Source organism: Syngnathus typhle, linkage group LG16 (genome assembly GCF_033458585.1).
Source record: "Syngnathus typhle isolate RoL2023-S1 ecotype Sweden linkage group LG16, RoL_Styp_1.0, whole genome shotgun sequence".
In the NCBI taxonomy this organism is placed as follows: domain Eukaryota; kingdom Metazoa; phylum Chordata; class Actinopteri; order Syngnathiformes; family Syngnathidae; genus Syngnathus; species Syngnathus typhle.
In genome coordinates this window covers 4,046,996-4,056,845 of record NC_083753.1, presented here as the reverse complement: position 1 = coordinate 4,056,845, position 9,850 = coordinate 4,046,996, and the positions used below count along the sequence as shown (strand labels likewise).

Here is a 9,850-nt window from a genome sequence, read left to right as displayed (position 1 = left end):
CAATGACTGCGTTTCCCCAGTAGATGGGGAAGCGCTCGCCTGCGCATTTAAGTCAAAGTCAAAGTCTGCTTTATTGTCAACATCTTCACATGCCGAGACACACAAAGAGATCGAAATTACGTTTTCCCTATCGCACGGTGACAAGACATACAAAACACCGTTTGGGCGGGACCGTGTCAGAAACCTCGGTGCACACTCACAAGTGCGTGTACGTACTCAGTAGTACGGACATGGCGCACTCGCGCTCTATTTGTATCAGTCCCGAATTTAGAGCGTGGGCTGTGACGACAGCATTCTTGTAATTCGCGCGCTGAGCTTTCAGATGCAGTTTTGCGCTAAAGCCACCCACAAACCTTCCCCTGGAATCCTTCCATTAAAATGAGTCGCCCAAGGAAAAGCAAGGTGGACACAGTGCCGAGCGTTTAAAAGAGAGTGGCCAATTTGGCTCGACGTACGCGACGTGACGTTCAGCCACATGAACGTCAACATCAACCCGTCACAGATCGAGTTAAACGGACCAACACCTCAGATCTCGCCTAAGATTTGCCACAACAAATTTTACTTCAGACTATGACGCACTAGCAAAAAAGGGAGACCAACAACACTGTTCCCACTGAAAATGAAGGGGAGGCATTTTGAATATGATTTGTACACATAGCAGGGATTGAAACTTGCGACCATTCTCATTTTCAAACAATGCAGGATGCTCAAGGACATTGATGCACCACCTGTTTGCGACTAATCTTAACCTGTAAAGTTCTTAAGGCTTACTTTAAGGAAGTGTTACACAAATGAGCTTTATGCAAATGAGGTGGGGGGTTGGTGCAGGTGTCGTGGGGGAGGTGCTGCAGGTGTCTGTCTATTATTATGCAAATGAGGGATGCTGCAGGTGTCTGTCTATTGTTTTGCAAATGATGCAGGAGGTGCAGTGTCACTAAAATAACACTAGAGGGCGGCATTCGCATAGGGAGGGAAAACAAATGATGCAGGAGTGTGCGGTGTCACTAAGATAACACTAAGGGGCGGGTGGACCTACTGTTGGTGTATTAAAGGTGGGGCTATTGATCGTTTTGAGAAGACACGCCAGCAGATGAGCTCTGATCGGAGGAGTTGGAGTGCGTCAAAAGTTACAGAGCGTCAAAAGTTGTTTCGAGATCGTTAAAGGTAAGCCATTTTAATACTGGTATAATAATAATAATACACTGAGGTTATCATATAAAACATGATGTAATGTGTATGTAATGTCATGCAGATATAACCGTGTTTGCTGACGTGCATGAAGTATTTGATGACGACTTTAGTGGAGTTTATTTAACACAATCAGACTACGATGAGGCAACCGTTCATCTACGCTAGTTAATATAAATGCTATTAGTTGGTGATTTTTTTCTTTTTTATGTATGTAACAGATCTCGTGGCGGCTGCCACTAGACAAAAAAACCCACCGACACAGACTGGTTTTGAGGCAGAACTATCAGAGCCGCGTGATTTCAGCCAAACCATACCCCCCTCCGGCCGACAGGAGGTTGTCACGAGCTCTGCACGTTATTTTGAAGCAACAAAGACGGCAGAGTTATCAGAGTCACGTGATAGCACCCTAATCATAACCTCTCCGGCCAGCAGGCGGCTGTCACGAGCATAGAGAAGGAAGAGGGAGCATCCACAGACATAGAATTGGCGGACGCTTTATCTGCTTACGAAGACCTTCCTCAAGAATCGATAAACAAAGTCAGAGGTATTCCTTCTTTTTTTCTCTTTCTATGTTATCATTTGAGTGTTTTCTTTTGATGGTATTATAACGATTTAACTGTTTTTTGAAAATCTACTTCTAGTTAAGCATCGTGACACGAGGCTGCTTCAAAAAGCAAGAAAGAGCAGACGTGCAGTGAGGTAAATTTTGGATTCTATGCGTCACTGTATGTCACCTTAAATGGCGACCTTGGAGCAGTGAGAAAACCCAAGCTATTTTTGCGGTACAGAGAAGCTCTAGTTTCAGTAATGTGTAGGTACTTAGAATATGGAAGGGCCATTCGTCCGTGACCAGGAAGACCTTTGTCCATGCCCTTTTACGGGCATCGGAAGTAATCAGTAGAGTGAGACTCGGACCGCAGCTGTTGTCTTAGGAGGTACAAATGATGGGGGAGAACAGATAGGAAGGAGCGCGGAAGGCGCGCAGAGGCGCGAAGGACAAGAACAGGCGCGCAAGGGCGCAAGGGGCAAGAGCAAGAAGCGCGAGGGCCTTTTTGGGGCGAACATCTGTGCTGTCAAGAGCTGAAACGTCTTTGCTCTTGGGGCCACTCTAACTTTTGGAGAGACATCACTTTGACATCGGTTGAATAAATCTTTTCCCAATCAGCCGTGTGTCACCAAAGTGCTTCCTTACCCGGACCAGCCATCGTCCACTGAGTGTTTTTTTGGAGACCAGCGAAACAACAAAGACCATTCACCACATTTTTGGCGTCACGAACAGGATTCGTGTTCTCCCGGGGAATTCCCGCCCGCTTCCTGAGCGAGAATCCAGCGGTCGGCCAGCGGCTGTCATTAAGGTGAGATGCTTCGCCCACAGTCGCCGCGATATGCTCGATTCTTGGAAAGGTGGGGGGTTGGCCCCTTGAGGGGGGCAGTTACAACCGAATCTGATGGTGCCATGAGCTGTCCCGGGAGTAAGTTGTCTCTCCTATTCAAAAGTAGTCATAATTCGACTTTCGAAGGGGGAGTGGCCCCCAAATAGAAACAGCAAAGGAAAAGTAAAATAAAAATAGAAAAATAAATAACAAATAAGAAATAGAAAGTGAACAGTAACTTAAAACTTAATGGGGGAATGTGCACAGCAGAGTGAGTGACATGTCTGGTGAGAATGATGACAAAGAAAGAAGCCCGAAGTAATGTGGCTCGTGACGGGACAGGTTGTCTGGGACATCGCTGTTGACCGTCACAATAAAAGAATGGTAGAAAGTCCCATAAAACGTGGACTTGAGTTTGGCGACAGATCCGATGGAGGATAGAAATTTTAGCTGTGTGAATGAGGCGAAAACACAGATACGATTTAACACTGTTGCGACAAGAGATAGCCACCCGCTTAGCCCCCAGACGGTTAAAATTCCTGGGACAAGCCGGGACACTCCAGTCGCACCTAATGGCCGTACGGGCCAAGTGCGGTTGTCGAGCTGTTCGGCGGACGTGGAAGTCTCTTTCAAAGTCGTACAAAAAAGGGAGGCGTGCGCTGACCGCGTTTGGCAAATAGGAAAAGTGCGCAGCCTTGGCATCCGTAACTGTGAGCATGAATGTGGAAGTGACCCGGTCAGACCCTTTTTTAAGGGTGCCGAAGTGGTCCGGTGAGACCCAGTTATGGGTGCCGAGATCCGGTCAGATTTTTAAGGGTACCGAGGAAAATAAAGCGCGCGTAAGCCACGTCGTTTGGAAACTGATCGAATTATTTCGTTTTCGTTTCGTTTATTTATTTCAAACATGTGAAAAAAAGAATAAGCTTATTGTACACAATAAAAGACATGACAAAATACATGCATATACACATACAGACGTACCTACATTCATACATATAACATATAGCCGCAAAAGAACCATAAGTCACATTCACATGTCTGAAAAGGAGTAGGAAGAAGTATAATTTATTTAATCCCACCCCCTATTTAATAATCCCTAAATACCCAGCCATAAATCATTTTGCCTCAGTTATCCCAACAAAGTACTAAATTACTAAATTATCCCCCACCTGCTGCTCGCTAGACACTAAACATGTACCAACACACTATTAATACGTACGTATATTTCACACACAGACACTTAACATACATACATACCTCAAATACAACACAAAATACCTGAATGGTAGAAATAAACAAAATAAAAACAAAAAATAAAAACAGCCTGAACAAGACAAACAGACAAACAAAACCAACAAAGAAACGTAAATCAATAATTACTAAGCACCCCTTGGTACTCATACACCCTCATTCCTGTACCTTGTAAAAATAATTTCTTCTTTATATCTTTTTTTAAACTGATAGATGTTTGAACATTCCCTGAGCGTTTCCTCCAAAGTATTCCATAATTTAACTCCACATATTGAAATACAGAATGTTCTTTTTGTTGTACGTGCCTTCCTAATCCTGTAATTAAATATCCCCCTTAATTTATAACCCCCTTCCCTCCCAATGAAAAGATTCTGAATATTAGTTGGCAACAGATTATTTTTTGCTTTGAAAAGTATTCGTGCTGTCCGGAATTCCACTATATCTTTGAGTTTGATAAGTTTTGACTCTAAAAATAATGAATTTGTATGATCCCTGTATCCTGCCCCATGAATGATCCGTATTGCTTTTTTTTGTAAAATAATAAGTGGATATATTGTGCTTATATAATTATTACCCCAGATTTCAACACAATACATAAAATATGGAAGGACTAATGTATTATAAAGGATGCGAAGTGTTGTATGATCCAGAACCTGTTTTGCTCTATTTAATACTGCGATGCACCTTGAGATTTTAGTTTGTACATGTTTAACTTGTGATTTCCAACTGATCTTATCATCTATTATCACCCCTAAAAATTTAATCTCATTCACTCTTTCAATATTAACCCCATCCAGCTTTATCTCTATTTTCAAATTAGTTCTGTGATTACCAAAAAGTATTACTCTTGTTTTGCTTAGGTTTAAGGATAACTTATTGCTGTCCAACCATACCTTTAATTTGCTTAATTCATTGTTTATTAGTGTTGTTAAGGTGTGTAAATCACTACCAGAACAAAAAATATTTGTATCATCTGCAAACAAAACCATCTTCAAATTATGTGATACCTTGCATATATCATTTATATATAATAAAAAAAGTTTAGGGCCCAACACTGACCCCTGAGGGACGCCACAACTAATGTCCAAACACGTTGAACAAGTGTCACCCAACTTCACAAACTGTTTCCTTTTTGTTAAATAGTTCTTGATCCAAGCTAATGGTTCCCCCCTGATGCCATACCGATGTAATTTATTGAATAATATTTCATGATTTATTGTGTCAAATGCCTTTCTTAGATCAATGAATATCCCCACTGTATATTGTTTTAGGTCTATTGCTTTAGTAATTTCCTCCACTGTGTCAATTATTGCCAGTGATGTTGCTCTGTTGGATCTAAATCCATATTGACTGTCGGTGAGTATTTTATGTTTATCTATAAATTTGTCCAGTCGGTTATTGAAAAGTTTTTCCAGTATTTTAGAAAATTGTGATAATAATGATACAGGTCTGTAGTTTGTGAAGTGGTGTTTGTTCCCGGTTTTATACAAAGGTATGATTTTTGCTATTTTCATTTTATCTGGAAATATACCGGTCTGAAATGATAGGTTACAGATGTATGTTAATGGTTTAGAGATCCCCTCAATTACTCGTTTTACGATACTCATGTCAATGTCATCACAGTCTTTGGATGTCTTGTTTGTGCATTGGGAAACTATCTTTATAATTTCTTTCTCATCCGCTGCTTTGAGGAACATTGAGCTCAGATTCCTATCTATTAAACTATTACATTGCTCCTCAGTTGTTACTGAATCTGGGATTTGTTTGGCCAGATCAGGTCCCGTATTTACAAAGAATGCATTGAAGTTTTCAGCCACTTCTTGCATATCATACTCATCAGTATTCCTGATAATAAAATATTTAAGATAATTTTTTTAGAGCCATTTTTTATTACAGTATTCATTATATTCCATATTTCTTTGGTGTTGTTTTTATTATCATTTATTATCTTACTATAGTATTCTTTCCTAGCAGCTCTTTTAATATTAGTTAGTTTATTCTTATATTGTTTATATTTATTTTCTGCCACTTTAGTTCTTTGTCTTATAAATTCTCTGTAAAGTGTATTTCTCTTTTTACAGGCATTTTGTAAGCCCTTTGTAATCCAGGGATGATCTACATACTTTAGTTTCCTATTATATACTTTTACAGGGCAGTATGTGTCATATAACCTTTTGAAAATTTTTAAGAATTCCTCATATGCACAGTTAATATTATTTTCATTGTATATAATATCCCAATTTTGTGACATTAAACCATTTTTAAATGCGTTTATTGTTTCTTCTGTTTTAATTCTTCTGTATTCCTGTTTTTTGGCCAGTTGGATAGTTTTATAGTTGTCATCAAAAATCATAAAAACTGGCAAATGGTCACTGATGTCGCTGACTAATAACCCACTTATGGTGTTGTTTAAAATGTCATTTGTGAATATATTATCAATAAGAGTGGCACAGTGAGAAGTTATTCTGGTTGGTCTAGTGATTTTTGGATACAAGTTCATGCTATATATTGTGTTAACAAAGTGTTCGGTCAGTTTGTGCTTGTTTGGATTGAGTAAATCAATGTTGAAGTCTCCACAGATGAAAATTGTTTTGCAACTGACCTTTGAAAATACCTCCTCCATCCATTCTGTGAACAGTTCAATGCTGGAACCTGGTGTCCGATATATACAGCTAATGATTACATTTTTCTTTTTTTCCTTAAGTATTTCAATTGTTATGCATTCCAATATGTTGTTAACTACCATTGACATATCCTGTATCACCCTGACGTTTAATGTCTTTTCCACATATATCGCAACTCCTCCTCCACCTTTGTTTTGTCGATCTATGTGTATAAAGTCATATCCCTCCAGCTCAAAGTCCGCCCCTTTTACTGCGTTGATCCATGTTTCCGTTATTGCAATAATGTTGAATGGGCGAGTAAACTGATGAAGATAATCCTTAATGTTTGTAAAGTTGGCATACAGACTCCTACTGTTAATATGTATAATAGACAGTCTACTATCTGTATTGATTCTATTAAATTCCTCATTAGTATAATAACTGCAGTTATTGTTGATTGAGTTAAAGAAGTTGTTATCCGGGTCCATATCATGTTCCATATCCAGTGAACTGTGGTCAGTGTATTGAAATGATTGGAGTTCCTGTTTGTCGTGTTCACTAATCCTCTGAGTTATGTTACTGATGTCTTCAGGTGTAGATGCTTGATTTCTTTCGATGTGTGTCATGGTTGTGAGTAGAGTTTACCTTACAGTCCTGCATGATGATCATTGGTATCTATCCAGCTCCTCGATACTCCTTACCATCAGCACTTTTGCTTCCTCCGGTGTTCCATTGAGCTTGATAAATATTTTACAGTTTGTAGTCCAGGTATGTTGAATTTCTTTCTGCTTCCTCAGGTAGCGTGCTTTTTTGGCAATATCAGCGTTGTGCTTGGTCAGGTGCTCATTGATGTAGACGTCGGTTCCTCTCAGCTTTCTTCCTTGTTTTAATAGTGCAATCTTGTGCTTTTTGTTGACAAACCGCATGATGACAGCGGGTTTGTCTCCGGGGCTCCTCTTGGGCAGAGGGTGGCAAGCTTCGATGTTTTCGCAGTCCAGCTGTATCCCCTTGGACTGCAGGAAAGTAGCCACCTGTTGCTCCGTGGAGCTAACATCCAGTTCGTCGGGCTCACCTCCCTCGCCAGCGGCCACTGCCCGGGCGTATGATCGGGCTTTGATATTAACTCCGGAGATGATCACGTCGTTGATTCTGGTGTATTGCTCCAGGTCAGCAACCCTGCTTTCCAGGAAGGTGATTTTCTTTTCGTTCTCCTCATTCCGGCTGCGGAGAGCTTTGACCTCCTCGACCAGCTTGAGGATAGCTTTCTGCTCCATCCTGATAACCGAGACTTCTTCAGTGAGGAAGTCCAACGCCTTTTTAATATCTTCGGTCTCCTCCACCGAAAAGAGGGGAGCCGCTGATGCCTTCTTCGGACCCATGTTTGGAACGCGCTTGTTGGTTTTTTAGCAATGAAGCAGTGTGTTGTAGCTTCGCGGCTAGTTGTGCACTCCCCTCTGAAACAAGCGATGCTGCTTCGGTGTACTCACGAACAAGTCTTTCGCGCTTTGCCTTGCCGATTTCAAGTCGGGCTTGATAACTTTTCAGACAGTTTCGTCAGTGTTAGAAGAACGAAGGTTGTCGATGAAACTGATCTGTCAGTTGAACGAGCTGTCACTCCAACCTCGAGTTGAAAAACTTCCGCACGTTCGCACAATGATAGGAAGAGCCGACATCGAAGATACCTTTCGTGCCTATAGCGGAGTACTCTAGTATGTATCAAAAGCGCAGGTGCAAGCACGCACGCACAAGTGCGTGAATTAGAAGTGTTTGTGGGTTACAAGGCTCCTCGATTTAAACGCTGGTGCAAGAAAATGGCAGAGTAAACTCGGTGGGCTGTCATTTTTGAATACCGAGGCAGCTGGTGCGTTTTTGCGACAACGGTCCGATCCCGATTTGTCGAGGCGTACTGTAATAGCATGCACGTCTGTCAAAGTTTGATAAAGTTGAGCCTGCGACAAAACCGCTATTGGACGAAGGTTTTGTGCGGCTGCTGTGTGAAAATGGAAAACGTGGAAAAGAGTCCTCTGGGGGGTTTAATATTGATATAATTGGGAGAAAAGTAATTTGTGTGCACACTTAAGTTAAATTCTACAGAATAAAGGGGAAATATACAGCGCTATTAGGAACGAAACGAAACGACACAAAAGTTAAGTAAGACGTGCGTATTTGTCAGTGCATCTGCTCTGATGACAGTTAAAACGACCAAACTACTCAGCAGCAGTTGGAAAGAAGCAAAATGTGGAATGGATTCGAATCCCATTGTATGTCTTCTGTGTCCGTGTGTAATTTTTGTGAGCTCTGTCAGCTTAATGTTGTCTGTTTGAGCTTGCGCGTGGTGGGACGCTTGAAGTGTATGTGGGGGCCCCGTAAGCAAGTGTGTGTGTGCGTGCGTAAATGGGTGTGTGTGCCTGCGTGCTCGTGAGTGCGTGCGTGTGTGTGGTTATGCTCATGAGCGCGCATGGGTGTGAGCGCGTGCTTGTAGAAGCAGCAAAAGGAACGGATAGGATGGTGTGCTCTCGTTGCTTTGGGCCGCGTGCCCGCCTGCGCTGCACGCGCGGGGAGGGGGATCTGGCCCCCTGGGCGGGAGGGTGGCCAACCTGTACCTGCCCACTGTGTTTCAGGCTGGCCCCTCCCCGCGCGGGTGACGTCGGGGCGGTGCGAACGGCTGGAGTTGTGCCCATGTTAGGGGCCTGCGCGACCAGCGGCGAAAGGAACTATGACAAAATGATGGAAGACGGAATGCTGAAGGAGCAAAAGAATGCCTGACCAACTGGAGAAACAGGAGCATGCGTGTGTTAACCAATACGACACCAATATAGATGTATCTAAAGAAAAACATGCTGGGACGACAGCAATCGGTGGCAGAAGAGTGTGGCCCCCTCGTAAATAATGGGGGACCTCTCTAAGGCCAGCTGAAGCTCCTTTTAGCATTCTGAGAGGAATAGGAAATTGGATCTGAAGAAAAGCTCAACTTATTGATTTAAATTGCTGAAAGGATGACAAAATTGAAAACAAATTATTGATATTCGTTTCTTTGGGGCTCTCCTCAATACATCTGATTTTCTCGTTACATAGAAAACCTGAGACGGCGGATACATTCGTTGTCTCCAGGAGGACAGAGACACAGCATGAACTTAGAATGAATGTTTAACAGCCGTCTAACAGGTGGAGTAGGAGCATGCGAGGGCTAACCACTACAACACAAATATAGGTGATTTGAGTGTCTAAAGAAAACTCAACCGGTCAACACTAATTTATGAGAGCAAGAGAGGTATCAAGTGAGGGCCACAGCGGCAGCTGGAATTAAAGGAATTTTCTGGATTCAGACATAGGACTGAATCGTAATGCATGGAGAGCCTGCTCGTAAATTGCATTGGCCCGACAAGGCTGACCAGTGCCCACTGTAACAAGACGCACAGGTCAAAAGCAGCA

General features: G+C 42.2%; 1 protein-coding gene across 8 annotated transcripts in view; it reads left to right on the top strand.

The window, feature by feature from the left end:
• Nucleotides 1-1,032: 1,032 nt before the first annotated feature.
• baz1a (bromodomain adjacent to zinc finger domain, 1A) overlaps nt 1,033-9,850 on the top strand; it is a 51,647-nt gene continuing 42,829 nt past the window's right edge. For 2 of the 8 annotated variants that reach the window (XM_061301818.1, XM_061301814.1), the window contains exons 1-2: nt 1,593-1,735; nt 1,833-2,546. The gene's annotated coding sequence lies outside the window, so the exon portion shown is untranslated. Of the gene's footprint in view, nt 1,165-1,409; nt 1,526-1,592; nt 1,736-1,832; nt 2,547-9,850 lie in introns of those variants that run through there. The other 6 variants (XM_061301808.1, XM_061301809.1, XM_061301810.1 and 3 more) reach the window with 6 other exon arrangements.